The sequence below is a fragment of the Dendrobium catenatum genome, unplaced genomic scaffold (genome assembly GCF_001605985.2).
Source record: "Dendrobium catenatum unplaced genomic scaffold, ASM160598v2 fragScaff_scaffold_167, whole genome shotgun sequence".
In the NCBI taxonomy this organism is placed as follows: Eukaryota; Viridiplantae; Streptophyta; class Magnoliopsida; order Asparagales; family Orchidaceae; genus Dendrobium; species Dendrobium catenatum.
In genome coordinates this window covers 486,009-508,929 of record NW_021318629.1, presented here as the reverse complement: position 1 = coordinate 508,929, position 22,921 = coordinate 486,009, and the positions used below count along the sequence as shown (strand labels likewise).

General features: G+C 36.5%; 2 pseudogenes; both read left to right on the top strand.

The window, feature by feature from the left end:
- Window positions 1–22,921, top strand: part of LOC110111558 — a 52,231-nt pseudogene that overhangs the window by 13,466 nt on the left and 15,844 nt on the right.
- On the top strand, window positions 2,666–12,280 carry LOC110111572 (annotated as a pseudogene).

Sequence of the window (22,921 nt, the reverse complement as noted above, 5' to 3'; positions counted from 1 at the left end):
TTTTGGGATTTTAAATTTTTGGATTTTTGGGTTTTTTGTGGATATTTGAATGGAATTTGGAAGGGATTTGAAAGTACTTGTGGACCCCTCCGGTTGAGATCTTCGTTCAACACGGCCATCATCAGGGTGTATGGGGTAATCTTCATTTATGGCTTGAACCTTGTCGACTCTGTCTACTGATTGACAGAGGATCGGGTTTCATAGGCTTTGTGCCTTTATCAGTGAATTCTTTTGATTATAAGTTTTAAAGGTCTAATATGAATGTATTAAAATAAATATCTCGATCGACGTTGAGACTGTATATTTATTTAATGGTTCGAGCCGTGTCGACTTCTATCTACTTGCATAGAAGGATCGTGTTTGAACTTGAATTCACTAATTGACCCGTGTAGCATTCTTAGACGTTACATGTGTACTTATAACATGCTTGCCGGGGCCTATGCAGATATTTGGGGGCATTTTGTCATTATTTATTGAACCTTCTCGACTCCTACTTACCTGCTTAGGAGGATCGGATTCAACTTTATTGACCCGCGCAACATCCCTAGACGTCACGTGTGTACCAATAACACGCTCACCGGGGCCCATACAGGTTTTATGATTGCTTTTACCCTTTTTGTGTACCTATGTGTATACAAACTATGGTGCACGAGCGGGGGTACTTTGAAAGTATTTGTAGACGCCTTATGTTCGCTTGCATAGAAGTTGCGGATTCGGTGGCGTGGCATAGCAGCTTCTGAATAGAATTGTTCGCTGCTTTGTATAGGTAGACTGACGTGCACTACTTATTGCTTTATGCATGTGGATTGTAGTGCACTAACGAATCTCCTGCTTTTTGTTTGTTGATGTCATTATCTATTGCAGTCCTTTTGTATTCACTTGTAGGCAACGTGTGTAATAGATCTCCTAGGTAGCTCATAGGAGCTCACCATTGTTATAGTCTTCCAGTATTTTTTATGACCTTCAGCCTCCATTTGAAAATGACATGTTACATCTTCATGTTTATAGGGGACTCATCATTCCTACAACATACCCTTCATTATTGCCTATTATGCAAATCAATATGCTCATTTGTAACTTGATATTAGCCGTCGGTTGAGCCACATTCATCGATAATCTCTTCATGTGTTTTGATTTGCAAGTCATTACATGTTAACTGTCACTGCTTGTAGTCGAAAGACACTTGATGCTGGTTGTAAAGAGATTATTGCTTTTGCATCTTATCTACCGTCGCTATCTACAAGTAGACTAGTGTGCTTGCTACAAACTTTTGTTAATGCTTACAAGTGGATGTAGTGGGGGTACTACATCTTTCTGCATGACTATCGTAAAGACCATCATTATCTTAATCTGATGTAAACTAGAGAATTGTTGCATTTTCTTGCACATATTTCAATGCTTGTGGGAACCATTGTATACATTCTCAAAGTAGTTGACATTAGTTGTAGAGAAACTGCATAATCACAAGTCCATTGCTCATTTGCCACTACATCATCCAAGAGTTTTCTAATGAATCAACACACATTAGAAATCTCCTCCATTGGTGATTTTAGGTTCTTTGTCTAGACTTGCGAGTTTATTAATGTGGACATTACGAACTGCATGGAACTTCATTATCACTTGTGAGTAAATTATGCTTGCTAGACTTCAGCACATCGACCTGCAAGTCCTTATATCCTTGTTTGCATTTTAATTTTCACTAGTCAGAGGTTTATGTGTGGATTATGATACATATTTTTCCTCCATCACGAGTCCCTTGCTGTCCAAATTGCAAATTCATATGATTGTCGTTTGATTCAATAAAGTTTTACTCAAGTCTGGCGAAGCTTCAATATAAGTCCATTGTTCTTTTGGGTTAGAGCCCAAAAGATTTAAGTCATATTCGCTTAGTTTTCCAATCAAGTTCAAGTATGGACTTATTTCATTTAGATTCATTTGCTTTGTGTCCAAATACAAGTCCATTTCTTTGTTCATTGTCAAAAGTTCTCTGAGCTCGAGTTCCTTGTCTTTCAATGTGCAAATTTAAGTCTTCTGTTCATTTGAGTTCGTCGTGGTTCAATTCTTTGAGTTCAAAATCTTATGTTCAAATCTGAGTTCGAGTTCACATTTAAGTTCTTGAGTTCAGGTTCATTTGTGGTTCTCTTTATAGTTTATTTAAGTTTGAGCTCTCTTGTATATGATTCAATTAGGTTCAAATTATGTTCCAAGGTCCGCAAGTTCTTGTTGTCTTTTGAGCTCAATCAAGTCTAGGTATGATTTCGTGTTCACCCGAAATTTTCAACAACCTTCCGGTGTCTCCCCCGTTTAGGAGAAAACTACAAGAAACTGGGCCTTTCCACCATGCACAATAAAAGCGTGTATGGTAGGTGTCCTCGGACAAGGACACCGCGGCCGTGAACTTTCTTCCCACCATGCGCAATAAAGGCGTGTATGAGATCTTTGATGGTACCTGTTTAAAAAGACAGTTTGCTTTGCCCTCGCTCGAGGTTACTTATGAGTGACCCCGCCTCGCCGTAGGCGCCGCACCGGATCCCATCCAACCACGAGTAAAAAAGGAGTATATAGGCGATTTTTCAGTGCGCCACAAACATTGAAGTAGGGCTTTAGGTGATTACCCGCCTCGTCGTAGGCGTCGCACCGGGGTCCCATCCCACCACGCGCAATAATGGCTTGTATAGGCGATTTTCTGGTGCGCCGTGAACTCCGAGAATGGGCTCTCGAGTTTAAGGTGATTACTCGCCTTGTCGTAGGTGCCGCACCGGGGTCCCTTTCCACCACGCTCAATAAAGGCGTGTATAGACAAATTTTTGGTGCGCTTCAAACTTCGAGAGCGGGAATCTGAGTTTTAGAAAGTTCATACCTTCGCGGGCTTGACGGCATTGGCTCGAGGATTGGGGGAAGGAGGAAAGAGAGGTATTTATATTGAAAATCAATTACAATCAAGAATAATAAATTATAATTAATAAAAAATTAGTTATAATTAACTAAATTTAATTGTAATTAATAAAGAATTAATTATAATTAATTCTAATTAACTCAAATTAATTGTGATTAATACAAATTAATTATAATTAACTAGAATTAGTTATAATTAAATATAAGTAATAAATAATTAATTATAATTAATCTATATTAATTCTAAGAGATGAAAAAAAATAACTATAATTAACATAAATTAGTTATAACTAAAAATAATACATGATAATAAGAATAATAACTAATACTACTATAATAGATAATAAATCTCATATCTGTCTTTTGCTTGCAGGATCTGACGATAGAGAAGGCTATTATTGGGCAAGTTCGGCACAGTGAAGAGGAAAGGGTTTGGCTTCAGTTTGCTTTGGAGAGGAGGGGAGATCGGAAGGGAAGAGGGAGTTCGGGCTTGGCACTGGAGGTCGGGTAAGAGTGAAAACTTCTCTCTCTCTCTCTCTCTCTCTCTCTCTCTCTATGGACTAAGGTTTGAGCAAGGATGGAAGAGCTTGGTCGGCCTGAGGCTGTAGAGTTGAGGCTTGCGAGATTTGTAGCGGGATTGTGAGAGAGGATCGGACAAAGCAGGCCAGGTGGGAGACTTTAACGTTGGACCGGGGTCGATTGCTGGTGTGGAGGTCGGAGGAGGAAGGGAATTTGCGTGGGAGGAAGTGAGGGAGAAGATCTCGGCAGTGGAAGTTTACGGGAGAGGAGCGAATGAACCGTGAAGGCTTCTTTCGGTTGGCTTTTAAAGGCTCCAAAAAGCAACGATCGAGGTCAGATATGGGTTTTACGAAAGATTTTGCGGAGAAGTGATCGTTTCGGCGCCGGATGAAAGTATTTTGGCGGGATTTTCGCATGAACTTCAGCGGGATTTCAGGTAATAGTTCAAGTTACTCTCCTTTTCTTTTGTTTCTTTTGGATAACATCCAGGGGTCAACACACTGATTCGTCGTACTCCCAGTTGGGCCCGTAGAAAGGGGAGAGGAGAATGTCGATTTCCCCAAGGGCGTTGTAAGCGAGGCCATGATCGACCTCAGTATCGGCCATGCACCAATGACGATGAGGTTTGGAGAGGAGGACGCCTTCTTCTCTTGGCTTCAAGTTTAATGAGCAAACTAGGGTTTCCCAAGAGAGAGGATGCAAGGGAATGGGGGCGGCTAAAGTGAGGAGAAGGGGATGAGCGGTTTGGGTGTGGGCTTGGATTAGTTTAGAAGAGGAGAGAGGGAAATTGTGAGACCTTGTTCCCTTACTGTTCCTCTCTGACTTGGATTTTTCTCCCAGGATCGTCCGGGACGATATTGAGATCGTCCAGGCCGATCTGTACTGTTCAAAATATCGGCCTGAAAATAGTTCTGGGAACCGTCCAGGCCGATGATTTTGGTCTGATCGTCCCGGGATGATTTGGCGATCGGCCGGGCCGATCAGCTTAATGATATAAGAAAATCAGCTCGTTTTGAGGAGAGAGAAAATCATTTTAAAATATTAGATATTTTGAAGAGAGAGAAAGAGAGGAAAAGAGAGGGAAAGGTTGGATTTCGGAGGCCGCGGAGCGCTTTTCGTCCGACGCCGCTGTTGGGAAAAGTGAAGATCTCATGGTAAGGACTCCGAATCCTATTTCTGTTTTCAGAGATATTGAGTTTTGACCGAGTTGTGCACTGTTTTGTGTTTTCGTAGTCGAACTTTTGACCTAATTTTGATTTGACACAACTTTCAACACGTATAGCCTGGTTGAACATTGGTTGAAGATTGATTGATACCTGTACAGGATGGTGGGCCGACGGGCTTTCCTTTAAACCATTGATTATTGATATAACGATTGGGAGTCATAAGGAGTTTATAGAAATGCCGACGGGCGAAAAGAGTGACGACTCTTATTGATAGAACCAATGTATGGATATCTACAACAGCAATATGGATTCTACAACAGCAACATAGCCAGTTGATTGTACTTGTCCAGTATATAGTATTGAATTGCATGTTTACTGTATTGATTTATGGATTCATTGTTTTATAGATTCCTGCTTTATCGACTTTGATTGGATTTACTGTATCGTACGATTTCATTGATTTCACTGATTGATTGTTGTGCATCGACATTGAGCATTGATATAGAAATGGATGGATATAGATATTGCATTGATAGCATTGACATGAATAGTATAGAATCATTGATACTGTTGCCTATAGATTCATTGATTTCTGCTTATAGATTCATTGTTACTACTGCCTATGGATTTATTGATCTTGCATATAGATTCACTGTTGTTATTATTTCTGCTGCATGGATTCACTGTTAGAATAGATTGAGATTTATCGTACTGCTTTCCTCGTTTGATTTCATTGAATAGATATTATTGATTAGCCCGTATTGATTTGATTTGATAGCGATTGATTTAACGGATTGATTGAGTTCCTATTGTGTACGGATTTCTTCGAGATTGACATGGATTTATTGAATTGATTTATCGATTCGCCTGCCGCTGCATTGACTGGTTTTATTGACTATGGATTTCCGTATTGCATAGACTCATTGACCATTGACTGATATGGATTTGATTGACTGACATGCATATTGATAGCATAGCCGTGTTTTGATTTCAGTTATAGGTATTAGGTGACCTGCTGGGCTTTGTAAAGCTCATTATATGTGGTTGATATTTTCAGGTCAGGGCAAGAGAGCAGAAGATAGGAATTGATCCGGTTCTACAGGTTTTTGTCTTTTGATGATTTTGATTCTTTTGTACTCAGGATAGATTTCAGTACTGGTGATTGTAGTTTAGTTCCTGAGTATTGTACATGATCTTTTGAGTTATGAATCGACTTGTATATTGATGTTTTAAATTTTATAGATGTTTGATAGATTGTCTAATTGAAGGTTGTAGATAACTCTGGTAAATTGTTTGAGAAATAGATTGACATTCTTTCCAAGTTAGATCTTGGGGCGTGACAGAAATTAATAAAAAATTTTGAAATTAATTTCATATTTTTAAGTGGATTTGGCGGGATTTAATTTGAATTTTGAATTCAAATTAAAGTGGGAGGGAGCCTTAATAGGAAGCAATGAGATTGAGCCCATTAATGGGTAGGCCGGCGGTATGAAGAGGAGGGAGGGAGTTGTGGGGGGAGTTTTATGAGTTTCCAAAACAACGCATGGGAATTAGGAAAGATGTCATGAAATCCAATTTAATTTGAATTTCAAATAGACTTGAATTTATGCACTTTCCTAATTAAGATTTTCAAATAAGGAAAGTTTTTAAAATTTGAATTTCTAATTTCAAATTGAGGTAATTACTTTCCTTTTTTCTTGGAGCTAATTTAGGAAGGGAGTTATGATGATTGAAATCATCATAATGGAAGGGTTTAATGGGTGGGCCAGCGGTGGAGCTTGAAGAAAGGGTTTCGGCCGGCGGTGGGGATGGGTAAGGGTTTAGCGTCAAAGGATTTGAGGATGGCGTGAAGGTGGCCAGTGGGTTGGGTAGAGAGGTATGTGGTCGGCAGCTTGGGAGGAAGATAGGGGTCGGCAGGTGGAGGATGGAAGAAAGGAGAAGGATGAGATAGACCACGAGCCACTGACTCTTCCAATGACTGGTGGGTATTGCGCTAGCCCTTACCTGGGTTCTCTCTCTTCTCTCTTTCGCACACACAAGATGAAAAAGACAAACATAAAATTTTCATCATCCTTTTAAAAGCGGCCACTATATATAGGCCTCCAACATAAATAAAAGCAAAGTACACAAATGCCCTAAGGCTACAATAAGAAAACACTCCCCACAGGGGAAAACTTGGAAAAAGTGAAGATAAAATAAAACACATCAAAAGTAAAGACTGAATCGTGGCCGTTGATCTACGATCTCTTCGCCGGTACACGTGTCGGAATCTCTGAGCGATGCTCATCAGTTTGTGGCTCAAGTTGTAGTCTATGTATGTGGCTAATAGTCTCTTAAACAAAATTTAGAGGTAGAGAGTCTACTTACTTCCATGTATTATGATGCACTTATTAAATCATATATAAATGATTTTAATGCCATCATTTAAGATTTGAGAAGTATTGATGTGATTTTTTATGATGAAGATCAAGCTTTGCTGATATTGTGTGCTTTTTCAAAGATTTGATAAGTATTTTTGAAGACTACTTACTGTAAGAAGAAATGACACATAAAAGAGATATTGTTATGCTTTGAAGAGGAAATAACATGCAAATGACATTCATAAGAAGTTAGTATATGCAAGAATAGTTGCAGATTGGTTTGATTTTAATATTAACAATGCTCTTTGTACTGATGGAGATAGATGCAAAGAAGAGAATTAGATTATGGGCTTGCTCTTTTGGTGATTGGTGGTGATAGGTGGAAAGAGCAGTTAATTATGGATTTAGCGTGTTCAAATTTCATATATTTTATTGGAAAGGTTTGCCATGTATAAGCCAGGTGTTAGTGGTTGCTTTTACATGGGTATAAAATTATGAACACATGCAATGATTGTTTTGACTGCTAGCATGTACTCTCAATATTTGAGATATAATATAATATACTTAATGTACTCTCAATATTGCAAAACATGCTCTTTGGTGATGCTAATGGCGTTAAATGTTACTTTAATTTTTCTAATGTGGTTGTTTTTACATGGGAAATGGAGCTATGTGCATGATTAGAGGTTTTCACACTATAAAGTAGAGGACACATTATAATGATTGTTTTGTCTGTTGGAGTCAAATAGGTATCGAATTTGAGAAAAAATATAATATCTTTATATGCTCTAAATGTTGAAAGATATGTATTCTTTGGTGATGACGATGCTCTTAAGATCTGCAAGGGTGTTTAAGTTGTTTTGAAGGAAAATATATTTAGTGGATTCTATAAAATGTAGAGTATAACATCTCGTGTTTTCCTTATTTTTTTCTTCCTAGGTTTGGTGCACGTTTTTCTTATTTTTGTCACATTCAACTTAAATATCAATGATTTTTTTAGCATAACATTTGGAGTTATAAAACATTGACAACCTAATTGTGGTTTTATATCAACTTGTTTTTTTATTGGTTATGGATTTGTATGTAAAAAACATTTGAAGGTAAGTTTTGGTGTAGATGATTTATGAAGTTCATATAGATTTATTGGTGAAATCCTCTTCAAATACGTAAAATATTAAAATATGTTTTTTGAAGATAAAGGCTTATGAGCAATAGAACAAAGACCAAGTATATGCCACTCAATTTTATTGAATGTGAAATTGATAATTATTTGGCAAAATAATTTTTTTTGGAAATTTAATGGGTGCCTATGTGTGTTGCAAGTATCTTGATTTTATTTTATTTTTTTTTTAAAGAATTAGAATATATATGACAACTCAACCTCAACTTATAGAGTCAAAAATTGATGGCTAAAATGAAAAATTGTTAGAAATACCATGCAATATAGGATTATTGTGGAGACTGTACTGCCCAAGTTAGAAATTGCAATTAAATAGCCAATGTTTCATGAATATAAGCGTTAGGAAACAATGCGGTCGTTGATAAGTCTAGTTGAATGACAAACATGAGAAATTTAAGATGGGTTTAGATTGTAAAATTAGGAACGATGAAGTGAGAATAGACCTGTGTTTTGGTCATTTATACATAAGGGAAAAAGATGTTCCAATAAGATAAATAGATAGATTAATTTGGATTAGGAAGGGAAATGCTTGATTAAAAGGAGGATCCCTAAAACCAACCTAAAATATTTGTGTTGGAAAATGATAATGTTGGCATATGCCATACAAAAAATAATTGTACATGCTTCCGGTACCACATGTCCAAGTTAGGTCAATATTGGGATCTTCTCTTAAAGTCTTCACCTTCTATCTCGAGTATATGTAGAAACAATTGCAAATGTCTCAAATTATCATTGGATTTTGCAGGGTTTTTAAATTGAATATTTTGGCTATGCTAAGCGTGAATATTGTATCAAAAATCTACAAAGATCTTTCTGCTTCTTAAACCAAGTTGGACCAGACCGGAGTGTTTTATCAATTCTCACATTTTATTTTTTTGTTGCTGAAAACAGGAGTAATTGTAATCACTTAATGGATGTAATACTGCAAATTTTCAGATGGCGGCTTAAAATATTTTAATTTCATTAAGTATCAATTTGCATTTTAGAAGTATAGTAATACATTCTAACTCTGTTTTTTTTTTGTTCCTGTCCGAACGTCTTCACAAGGTTCTTGAATATGTAAATGAAGTGCATGCATTATGTTGTGTGCTTGGCAATGATTTTGGCAAGACATTGAATGGGATTCATCCAAGCTTGCATGAGCCTGGTTTAGGGCAATCTACAAATATTAGTGATAGCATATTGGAAGGGCTATCTCTCAAATGATCCAGAAATTAAAATTAGAGAAGAGGAAACGAACTCAAACGGTAATATTAAAAGCTCTACTTTCTTTTCTTGCTAAATACACTTGTAACTCTTATAAGTCCATAATTCCAGCTGCGGCAAGTCTTTGAATCCTTAATTGAACTGTGGAACCTGTTGGATACACCTGAAGAAGAGCGCAAGCATTTTGAAAAGAATTCATGTATTCTGAGGTCACAAGAGGAGATGTAACAAACTTTGGTGTTCTATCGATCGAATCTGTCAAGGAGGTTTGTGCACAGCAACTTACCGTCTTCTTGAAACATTTTGGGTTATAAGCATCTTGGAAAGACATCATCCTTTCTCATGTTTCACAGATTGAGGCTGAAGTTTACCGGTTAACAGAGTTCAAAACCAGCAAAATGAAAGAACTTGTTTTGAAGAAAAGATTAGAACTGGAGGAAGTGTGTCGGCAAGCACAGATTGAACCTGATATGAGTACCGCATCAGACAAATTGTGTGCATTGATTTATTCTGGTGTGCATCTTATTTTCCATTTTTCGTAAAAGGTTTATTCTTATCTGAATCTAATCAGTTAACCATTTTTTCTGTGATTAGGTCTTGTGGATCCTTCTGAATTCTTGACTAATATCGAAGGTCAAATTACAAAAGCAAAGGAGGAATCAGATATCAGGAAGGATATTTTGGACAGAGTAAACAAATGGGAAGCTGCTTGTGCGGAAGAACGGTGGTTTGAAGAGTAAAACCAAGTAAGATGGTCTTCCCTCATGATGCTAAATTGATATGATGGGACATCGAAAGTCCTTTTGAGGTTTCAATTTTGAGGTATTATGCCTAAGTTCCTCATCTTTGGCCATTCCATTTTAGTTAAAATGCCTGATGTACAGACCATTTCCCTAGGGTGAGAGTTGTAATTTCAAATTTCTGCACATTTAGAAGAGTTATTTGGTCAAAGCAATGGAAGTGAACAACTTTGACATGCATGGTGCCAAATTTTAAGAACGCAACTTTAGTTCTTGAACATTATGAATAAATCTTTAAATTGTGGGGAACTTAATAGCCTGCTTAGTGTTTATAAGAAATTTCATTTTCCATGCATGTACAGATTCTAGTTAGTAAGAGCTTATACTTTTTTTATGAATCTTGGTTTTCTACCTCATATGGATCTTAGCAGTCATGGCTTTGCTTGTTTGAGCTGATCTTACCATATGGTTGTAGAAGGTCAATTCCTTATAGTTCGTCAATTGAATATTTGGTGCAATCTTTTCACTGTTCAGGAAGTTCTTCAATTAAATCAGATTTCGTTTGGGACGGCTTTCTTTCTGCTCTTTAAAGCAGATTCCTAGCACAAAATTTTTAATTTTTCTATTAAAAGACTACTTTAAGAAGCAATAATAAAGTCGTTCCAAACGAAACCTTAATCTCATAAAAGCTAGTATTCTATCCAAATAATTTTCATTTGAATTTAGTTTAAACTATGCAAAATCCAGCAAGCGCTTTCATTATTTGTTTTTTCAGGTTCATTCTTGTTCAAGAATAGACTGACACCTTCTAGGATACAGGATGAGAAAACGTACAGCGCGGGAAGAGATGCCCACTTGAACCTGAAACATGCAGAGAAAGCTCGGTTGACAGCAGTCAAAATTCCAGGTTTTTTAAGGCCTACACATCCTAGTTTCCTACCTTCATGTAATCTGAAAGTACTAAATTTCTTCCTTGTTCCAGGCATTGTTGACAATTTGATAAGCAAAACATTTACCTGGGAATGTGAAAGGAACATGCTTTTCTTTTATGATGGGGTCAGTTTGATTTACTTCTCATATAACTTCCGTAGTTATGCATGCATTTTTTTAAACTACTTCGTCATTCCTAGGCCCATCTGGCTTGGGCTTGTCTGGAATTACTCCAGAAATTTTAACTTTCTGAATTATTACATTCCAATTTTGCAGGTTCGTTTGGTCTCTCTTTTGGAAGAGTATAAACTTTCTAGACAACAAAAGGAAGAGGAGAAAAAGCGTTTTCGTGTAACTATACAATTCAGAATAATGCTTCGTAATCTCTACACACTCATAACAATATAAGCATTTAAGTTTCTTATTGCAGGATCAAAAGAAGCTGCAATATTTACTTCTCCCAAAGAAGAGCAACAGTTTCAAGAGGCCAACAAATGGATGTCATACGAATGGTTTCATGACACCTGCACCTCGAAGGGTTTCTGTAGGCAGTGCAACACCTGAGCTTCTCACTCCTCGCTCATATTCTAGTCGTCAAAATGGTTACTTCAAGGAAATGCGACGATTATCTACAGCTCCTCTCAACTTTGTTGCTATACCAAAAGAGGATACAATATCGTCTTTCTCATCATCCATCAGTTGCTTGGAACCTGGGTCTCCCCCGTGGGGTTAAATAGTATTATCTCCTTATAATCTCCATCTGCTATGCTGCTAAACTTTGGCTTCGTTTGGGACGGCTTTCGTACTACTTTCTGAAGCAGATTTTCAGTATAAAAATTAAAATTTTTGTACTAAAAAGCTGCTTAAGAAGTAGTAAGAAGTTCGTCCCAATCGAAGCCTTTATGTGCTCTCTTTACCTCTAAGACGTAGCGGCTGATTGAGATTCAATATTGCAGGAGGAGAAGAATTTAACAGATGAAAAAACCAAACTAGGTATGATTATGATGGCTCTAACTGTGCTGAATCGTATAACATTTAGGAAAATGTTTTATTGTGAAGATTAACTGCATGAGTGGATTTAGGAATTTGTGATGATTGACCTCTTTAAGTTAAATGTAACTTTATCCCAAGAGAGCGTTAACTTTAGCAGAAACCCTGTATCTTATCTTTATGAAGTTTTAATGTATATATATAATCCTTGTGCTACTCATATGAAATCTCCTATAAGCTATTTAAGCTCATGGTTTCATATTTCTTTATCAGAATTTGGAAATGTTGCGTTGATTCCTTTGAATCCTGCACTACTTGATTAACAACAATGTCATATATTAGCTCTATGTTGGGTTGAAATGTGTGAGGGAGTTCAACTCCCATCTTCAATGATATATATAACAGAAAAAAAAAAAGAATACATAAATAAATATGTGAATGTTCTTTTAAGAGACTCCAACGGGCTCATCTCAATCATCAACAAAAAGTATAGCCGAAAAAAGTATTGCTTTTGTTCAGTAAAACGCAGCTTTTCTGCTCAATGACTTATGTTTCTTCTTTTTATTATTTGTGATTGAACCAGTCAGCGCAGATCTTAAAGAGTTTTAAAGGAAATTCTCTCAGCGTCTCAAGCTTTATTTCTTGTGCTTTTTGTTATCTGGAATGAAATTTAATAAGAAATTGATACATCATTGACAATCATTCATTTTGGGCACAAATTTTTTAATATATATTTGAATTGAAAAGTTTTAAAATTAAATTTAAAATCATCCAAATTTTGATTTAAACTAATTTATAACTGAATTGAACATTTAGATGAGATGAATTTGATGATATAATCTAAGTCTAATAAGCTTGTAGATCAAGCACTTGAAGCATAACAAAACATTTTAGATAAAGTTTGAATGCTAATAGTTAAATTGAACGCATTAATGAGAGAAATTCAATGAGTCCAAAATTGTTTAATTTTGATAACATTAAGATACTTTAATGGTGAACAAAATGTTTTATGATCAAGGGAATTAATATAGAACATCTAATGGAGTGTTTTGATTTTTGTTATATTTATATGACATTGTACTTTGAAAATTTATAAATAAGTCTTTACTCTCTTACCAAGGAGATATTGATAGTGTGGACTTGGGCTTCATATTTAAGGTTGCTTAGAGCCTATAAAAATCTAGGAGCTTCACTCGAACACCATTATTGGATTGCCGCATGGTCGGCACTATCAAGTCATTGCCCAACCGACGCCATTAATACAATGCCTTTATCGTCATTGGATGATCATCTGATTGCTTTCATTGGAACACCACTCTACCAGCATCATCATACTATCATTGTCAACTACGGACCTCCACCCATCGTCGCCCAACTAAAATTCTCAAACCTTCATGAAGTTGTACCCTTAAAAATTGAGGTATCTTTTGGTGAATAGTTATAATTTTATTAGAAATTCAAAGTTAAGCTATGCTCGCATAAGAACACTCCAAAGATGATAACCTCCTGGCGAAATAATAACTTATAAATCTTTGTCGAAATAATGATCGAGTTTATTGTTAGAAAATCTTTGAGCCATCCTTTATAATTTAATAAAGGAAGGCAAGTAATCATTTATAAATTAATATAGATATGATTCATGCAAATTAAGCAAAGTATGTGTAAGATTTTGCATGCCAAAATTAATACTATGACTGAAGTATGATTTTCAGTAAGTTCATACACATGGACGTGATGAAACTCTTGGACACGTACGTCTGAGCTTTAGTATAAATAAAATCCCTACATTATTTTTGTTGAGGCATTTCATCGAGCATGCGATAGTTAAGTAATGAGGGGTACTATAAGACCAATTAATTATTTGAGCTCTATTTTTTTTAGATTTCAGGCTGCTATTTTTTGTTTTTTAATTTTTTGGATGTAGTAAGATGCTAAACCCATTTGATGAGAAAAACAAGAGAGATAAAAGGAGAGAGAGAGAGACATTTAAATTTATAATATATATAATTATACCATATTTAAATTATAATCAACTTAAATACTTGGTGCATACTAAATAAATTCAGATTAGGACGTAGATAGGATCATAGGAATGTAAGTGAGCTGAGTCGGACTTATTTAGCCTCGAGTTCAAAATCTAGCTCATACATTAAATGAGCTCGAATTCAAGTTTTATAAGACTCAGCTCATTGACTCATGAGCTTTTTTGACTAACAAAATATATAAGGATAAAAAAATAATCTTATTTATTAATTTATATTACTTATAAGTAAATTCACTTTTTTAGTAGATTCATTGTACTGCATTTAATATAATTAATGCATTGTTGTTGCACTTCTCCCAAAAAAATAAAACTGTTTTTTTTTTCTTTAGTGCTTCTTCTCCAACCAGTTGATGAACTACGAGCAGAGCTTCTTTCTCCTGCAATGATTTCGTCACTTTTGTCTGTTGTGCTTCCCAGTGGGAGCTTTTATTATGTGCGGGCATCAGACGGTTCTCCCATTTGGTTAAGCGTTCATACCGAGCGGTATCAAGGGAGGGTATCGAGCTCGGTATCGAGCGCGGCACATTTTTGGGGTGACGTAGCGCATTTTTATTAGTCTCTCTACGCCCTCCAGACTCTGCACAGAATAATAAATCCCCAAGTGGACTCCCATGTGCTTGAATCGAGCACTCGAGCCGAGGAGTTAAAGGACAAACCAAGCTTGAGCTCGTTTTTCAGTCTTGAATCGAGCTCGAGCTCAAGTTCAAGTCGGTTTTCTAACTGACGGGAGTAGCTCGATAATCTCACTACTAGATTAGACTTAACTCTTTTACACCTCTAGTTGTGGATTTGCTCATTTGAATAATCTTGATTATTCAAACTTGCTTGCGTTTTCTGATTGGTAGGACGAAGCCTAGATAAAAAAATTTCATATAGGCAAAATTTCAAACAAATGAAATTTCATGCTCATCAAATCATGTAAAAATTTGAAACAAATCATTATCACACTCGTCACATACATCTTCAAACATAATGATAGAATTCAATTGAGAATACGAAGGCGAATCAGAATAAGTATGAGCGACTCAAACTATTATAAGGCCCAATCACACAAATGACTTATGAATCAGACTCAATCAATGGCAACTAATACTTGATTAATCTGAGCTTGGTATATGGATCATATCTTCTATCACTATCTCTATAAGCTAAAGCAAATATGCTACAAATAAAAACGACCCTCAAAGATTTTTTTTTTTTAAAAAAAAAAAATAGGAACATAATATAATAAGCGCATTAATATTGATAATTTCTTATATTATAAGTAATAAAAAAAATTATTTTAAAAATAGGAACATGCAAAAATGTGAATGGTAAAATGCGGTTGTAAAATTAAGAAGAATCAATCAATGAATGATTATATCACATGAAGAATCATAGAAACCCATATTGAAATCAAGATAATTAAAATTAAATTTAAATGACTATATATTTATATATAACAAATGTTAAAAAAATATATAAATTTGATGAGTATACAATATTGTAAAAATTAATAAATTAAAGGTGATTTGAATAAAAAATTAAAATGTTATGTTGCATATGTCCAACATCTCAATATAAATAACTACAAATAAAAATGTATAAAAACAAATCGTAAAAAATTATGATAAATTTTTGGATGATAATAAGATATTTTCAAGGAAAAAACTGGGTGATTCGCCTTCCCTAGTATTGCTCCCATGTAAAAATCACACGTATCAAATTCACACTATTAGATTCAATTCCACTCCTCCAATTCTACCATATATCCTAAAACTATGCCATCCAAGAATTACGTCATAGAATATTGATATCTCCCACCAATAAAGTGGTATTGGTGGTGCCAAGCTCTCTCAACTCCTCTCCTCCACTAATCCAATCAAGGAATAGGAATAGAGATAGAAAGAGAGGGGGAAAGAGTATAACTTGTCTTCTTTTTATTCTTCTTCAATCTAGCACGAACAAAAGATGGAGAGTGCAGAGATAGCACACCTCAAGGAGGTTTTCAACCTCTTCGATAAGAATGACGATGATATATATATGCAATAACCCACATTGACGGATTGACCTTCGTGTCATTCTCTCAATCTCATTCTAATTGATTACTTCGAGGCATTTTTGAATCTAGAGTTTTATATCTAGAACAACTAGGCTTTTGCTATTAATTTGCTGGCCTATGCAAGGATCCTTAATGCTTATGATATTGCATGCGCTTAATATGGATGAGTATCATTTCTTGTCTTATGTTGGATTGTTATGGCATGCTTAAGTACATTTAATCTTGTTTTACCTTTTCTTTTCTAAGCAAATTTGTTTGGCTTAAAATTTTTGATCTGATAAATTTTGTGTGCTAGCGGTCATCGTCGGGTTTTGATGAATGCTCTAATGAATTAGAGCAAGCATGGGGTTGATTTAATTTGATTATAGGAAGTATAAGTACATGTGAATGAAACCCCCACTACTTTTTCTTACTATGGTTTTAGGTTTTATCCCATTTGTAAGGTTTGTCAATAATTTTTTTTTTTTTAATTTTCTTGGTGGATTCTGTTAGTTGTCTAATATAGATGGAGGTTTTGATTCTTCAAATAATGATTTCAAATGTGTTATATCATGACTTCTTTTGAATTGTAATAAGGGAAGGGTTCAATTTCTCTCAAGTCCTTATGGCTTTAGTGAAAGCCTGAATTTATTCAAGAGGACTCATGTTCATTCTTATATTTACTTTATTTTGTGTTATCAACAAATTTAGAGCTTTTTCTGTAAGGTGGGAAAGACTTAAGAGCATGTTACCTATATCTCCAAATAGGCCAACAACTCCAAGCTCATAATGCCTTGAGATGCACTTGCCAAGAATTTATGATCACTTGTTACTCAGCTGGCTACACTCGTCACTCAGCACTCGATCGAGTACACTCGTTACTAAAGAACAATATATTAAACAAAAATGAAGAAAATAAAGATATGGCTAAAATAATAAATTAATGAGAAAAAAATGTTGTATAATTCCACGTTATAACTACTATAAAATTTGTCTACAAATTAGAATTGGAAATTAATGAATCAATGATAATTTAATAACTTATATTAAATTATATATTTAATTATATTGATAATGAAATAATCATTCAATTCTTTAAGTATTTGAAAGATTGTGAAAAATAAAAGTTATAAATTATAAGTTTTTTATCATCTTAAGTTTCATATTTTTGATCTAATAAGTTCATATAAAAAAAATTAAAAATTGTCAATCTCAAGTTCAAATTAAAAAAAAAAAAAGATAATATTAAGAAAATTTTTATAGTCACTACTATAAAAATTTTATGGCTCTGCCACTGATACACATTGAGACAACTTTTATAGCAACAAAATTTAGAAAGGAGATAATACCAATATTGTCTCATTGAAACAATATCCATTAATAAGAGTCATTTTTTAAGGCTTCCCTCTATTTAAAGAGGATTCACATCATGTTAACCCATTATAGGGTTCTTTAATTTGTTGTTCATATAATTAAATTTCATGTATGGATGTTCCAATACATTTGCAAGCCCCTATCAAATGCCTTTGAGTTTCCTTCTTACGAATTTAGTTTGCAAGTGGACACTTAACAAACACCCTACTCCTAACTCAATTTTCATAATTTTAAGAGTATTGTATTGATATATGGATTTATTTCTCATGCATGCGACATGAACTCTCACTAAAAGTTGGCAAAGGACAAATGCTTAATTTTCCATTATAAGCATTATATTATATTTTAAGACCAACTTCTCATGTTTGCCTCCATTTGAGCCAACCATTTGGCAAAAAAAAAGGAGATGGGGAGAGATAGCGTGTGTGTGAAATAGGATAGATTATTATAGGTGGAGTCCGAACGGAGAATTTTTCGGTTTTTGTGAGTGTGCACAGTAAAATTTTAGCACAATTATTGTTCATCATTGCGCTTTTATTGTGCACAATCACAAAAATCAAACACAGTTTCAACCATGATTCTGCACGTAATAATCTCTAGTGACATAAGAGTGAAGACTTAGAGAGATAAAGTCCAATTTTTATTGTTATGGGGTCCCACTTAGGGGTTGATCTACTTGTAATATTACCTACTTAAAATTTTTATTATTATTATATCTCATATGATTTCTTATAATATATCCTATTTGAATTTTGTTCAACATGTTCTCCAAAATTTAATCATATACCTATGGATAAATTTATAATGTATGGTTACCTAGCTATGCATTCCTATGATTTGGTGGGGTAACCTTAGATTTCGATGTTTATATGACTTATAATGTGGAGATTATTGATCATATGAGTTAATTTTGTAGGTGGTCCATCTACCAACTTGTTAAATCAATCATCTACTACGGATTAGTCTAACTATAATGTACTGCATGAATAGCCTGCTACACATTCTATTATATATACAGCTTGTAATCTCTCTAAACATATATGAAAAACAATTCTTTTCTCTGCCCTGTCTTTCTCTCTGCTGTTTACTCGTCCATGTCAAGAAAGTTAACATGGTATCAGAGCACAGATAAGTCTTCTCTCCTGTTCTCTCCTTCTTCTTCCTATCTCGATTCTTTCTACCATACGTTCTCTCGTTAACTCACTGTGCAGACATATGGGCCACTCTAACTCACCGACTTTAAGCATCAAATCGATCTCGTATCATTCAGCTAAAGAATGAACTTCATAACCTCACCAAAGGCGACCAATCCATGTCTCAATACCTCCTCACCGTGAAATCCAAAGTTGACGCCATCTCTGCTGCCGGTAGCACTCTCGATCCCGAAGACGTGATTGTGTACACGCTAAATGGCCTACCCGCAACTTATCAAGCCTTCAAAATAGCCATCCGCGCCAATCTACAACCTATCACTCTTGATGATCTCTACACACTTTTTTGTAGTGAAGAAGTCAATCTTGCACAAGAAGCATCAAAAGCCATTCAGCAGCTGCATCTTTCGGACAATCCCACTGCTCTTGCAGCCGCACGTGGATGTGGGCGAGGTCGAAACTACTACTCTCGCGGTGGTCGTCAACCAAATCGCAATCCACCCAACAACAATTATTCAAGTCAATTTGAATGGAAAGCAAATCGCAACATTGTTTGCCAAATATGTGTGAAGTAAAGCCATTCTGCAATAAAATGTTGGTATCGACATGACACAGCACATCAAGAACCTATCTCTCGACCTGCCCTGTTATGCCCAACAGAAGCCTCCTGTCAGTCCAAATGGTTCTTGGATAGCGGCGCCTCTACACACATAACCTCCGACGCCTAGCAATTCTCCTCCATCGAACCCTATCGCGACAACTCTCAAGTTACACTCGGAAACTACCAGAATCTTCCAATTCGCAATACGGGTACTGATCTTCTCCTCACTCCATCAGGTAGCCTCCAGCTCAATAAACTTCATCAAGTCCCCAATTTGTCTTTTAATCTTCTCTCCATCTATCAATTAACTCATGATAATTCTTGCATCGTTTCTTTTTCCTCACGGGGTTACGTTATTCAGGATTCGACGACCAAACGGGTTCTTCTACGGGGATCCTGCCATAACGGACTCTACCCTATTTCGTCATTCACCTCACCTGCTACACTCGCTCTTCTCTCCGTCCAAACGGTTCCCGATCTTTGGCACGGCCGTCTCGATCATCCAGACACGCGCAAGCTACAATGTCTCGCTCAGTTACACTATAATATTAGTTCAAACATTACTTCTAAATTTTGTAATACGTGTATCCTTGCAAAGAGCCATAGATTAACTTTTCTGAATTCTTCTTCGTTATCTTCTACGCCCTTCGAAATTGTTCATTTTAATGTCTAGGGTCGTTCCCCCACTATATCTTTAAATGGATTTCGCTATTTCGTTACGTTTATCGACGATTGCACCAAATATTGTTGGGTGTATCCGCTTTCCCTTAAATCTGATGTATTCTTTAAATTCTAAGAACTTTATAATATGATACGATGCCAATTCAACAAAAATATTAAAATTAACTCTCAGAATAGATGACGGCGGAGAATATATAAATAAGTCCTTTCAACAATTTTGCAAAACATCAGGAATGCGACACCAATATTCATGCCCCCACACGCCATCTCAAAATGGCTTTGCTGAAAGAAAGAACTGCCACATCATGGAGACAATTCGTAGCCTTCTAATACACTCCAAGGCTCCTCACTCCTTGTGGGTTTACGCCCTCCACACAGCTATCCATATCATAAATCGGTTACCCACTCGCAAACTGAAAAATTAAACTCCTCATGAATCCCTCTACAACAAATTGCCCTCATATAATCATCTCAAAATTTTTGGATGTATGTGCTTTTCGTGGCTAAGACCTTACGCCAACTCGAAACCTCAACCTTTCTCCAAGCCATGCGTATTCGTTGGATATCCTTCTACTCAAAAAGGCTACCTATGTCTCGATCCCGAAACGAATCATATCTATACTTCCCGTCACCTCGTCTTCAACGAATAAAACTTCCCATATCACCAAAAACAAACACCTGCCTCGAATAAACCTTCACACACCAATCTTCCGCCTCTACTTCTCATTCCCTCCTCTCTTATACCACATCACGTTCAACCAAATCAATCTTCCCTCATAACACCTCCCGTCTGCACACCTCAAACCATCAAACATCTCACCAACACCCGCACGGAACACAATCTATCGGAACTTCAAGCTCTCGGACCTCCCAGCACCGCCAATCTACCAGTCCATTCAACTCTATAGCTCCCAACAATACCACACACCACATGATAACCAGATCCAAAACTGGTCATCTTAAACCTAAACAAATTCTCAATCTCGCACATCAACTCACCCCTCAAGACCCTACCTCCTACACTCAAGCCATCCAACAAAAACACTGGCGCTTCGCCATGTCCCAAGAATTTCAAACGCTTCAATCTCAGGGCACATGGGAGCTAGTTCCATCCTCCCCAAATCAAAACATTCTAGGGTGTAAATGGACACGTTTCAAACAAAATACAACTCTGACGGATCAATTGCTCGATACAAGGCTAGACTCGTCGCCCTTGGTTACAAGCGAGAATTCGGACAAGACTACACCGAAAAGTTTAGCCCGGTCGTTAAAATTCTTACATTCCGCATCCTCATACTTCTTGCCATTCATAAGCACTGGCCCATGCACCAACTCGACATATCTTACGACTTCCTGCACGACTCACTTCAAGAAACTGTCTATATGAAACAACCTCCGGGTTTCATCGATACCACTCATCCCAATCATGTGTGCAAACTCAACAAAGCTCTGTACAGACTCAAGCAATCCCCGCGCCAATGGTTCGCCACTCTAACCGGCTTTCTACACACTCAAGGATTTCACATAAGCCACTCTGACCCCTCCTTGATGATTTATCAAAAATATAATATTCAAATTTATTTTCTAATCTACGTCGATAATCTCATAGTTATACGTAACAATGAAGTAGCCGTGCAACTACATCTCGGTAACCTTCACAACCGCTTCCATACACGTCACCTCGGCAACCTCTCTCAATTCCTCGGCATAACAGCTATCCCAACCAAGGACGGTCTCCTACTTCACCAAAGCCGGTACGCAACTAGCATCCTGCAATGCGCCGGAATGATCAACTGCAAAGCCACCGCGACACCCATAATAGCTAAGTCTCACAACTCCTCTCAATCTTCTAAACTATTTTTTGATCCTTTAATGTACCAACAACTAGTGGGATCACTCCAATATCTCACTTTAACTCGTCCAGATATCACCTACGTCGTCAACAAAGCTTGCCAATACATTCATCAACCAACCGACCTTAACTTCGATGCACTAAAACACAAACTTAGATATCTCAAAGGCACAATTAATCTTGGCTTACCTCTATCCTGAAACTCATTTTCTTTAACATCTTAAGTAGATTCGAACTGGGCAGGAGACCAACAAGATCGGAAATCCACCACGGGTTACTGCACCTTCCTCAGACCCTCACCCGTGACATGGTGTGTCAAGAAGCAAAGCACAATCGCTCGGTCCTCCACCGAAGCCGAATACCGAGCCTTGGCCGCCGCCGCAGCTGACCTCATCTGGACTCGTCAACTTCTTCAAGAACTCGGTTGCCCATAGACTGATCTTACAAAGCTATTTTGTGACAACACATCGGCTATTACACTAGTCAATAATCCAGTATTTCACGCCCGCACCAAACATATCAAAGTTGATTTTTACTTCATACAGGAGTGTATAAAGAACAAGTCCATTCAAGTGCATCACATTTCAACCAAAGACCAAATAGCCAACATATTTACCAAAGATTTATCAATCGTTCACTTCCGTCATCTAGCCAACAAATTGATCTCACCAAACACCTCATCAGCTTGCAAGGGGGTGTTAAACCAATCATCTAGCCAACTATTAATAGCCTGCTACACATTCTATTATATATACAGCTTGTAATCTCTCTAAACATATATGAAAAACAATTCTTTTCTCTGCCCTGTCTTTCTCTCTGCGGTTTACTCATCCATGCATAAAAAACATAATGAGAATATTGATGTATAAGTACTCCAATATATATCATTCCAAATTTTCACACCCGATTACATCAAGTGCCCCTACAAATACAAGTTATTGACCCTCATCTATAGGATAGATTATTACATGTACCTGATAGTTCGGAGGCGAATCAGGATAAGCCACTTCATCCGGTACATAGCATCAATACAGAACAAAAAAGTGACGTGGCACTTCCTGATTCATCTCCGTACGGAATCCGATGACCACACGTAATAATTTCACCTGCTATATGTTGAAGCTTTTGGTTTTGAAATGGCCTCAGTTGGACTATCAAACCAAATTTTGATTTCCTTTGGCTCACATTTCATGTCAAGGATTGAATTGCTTT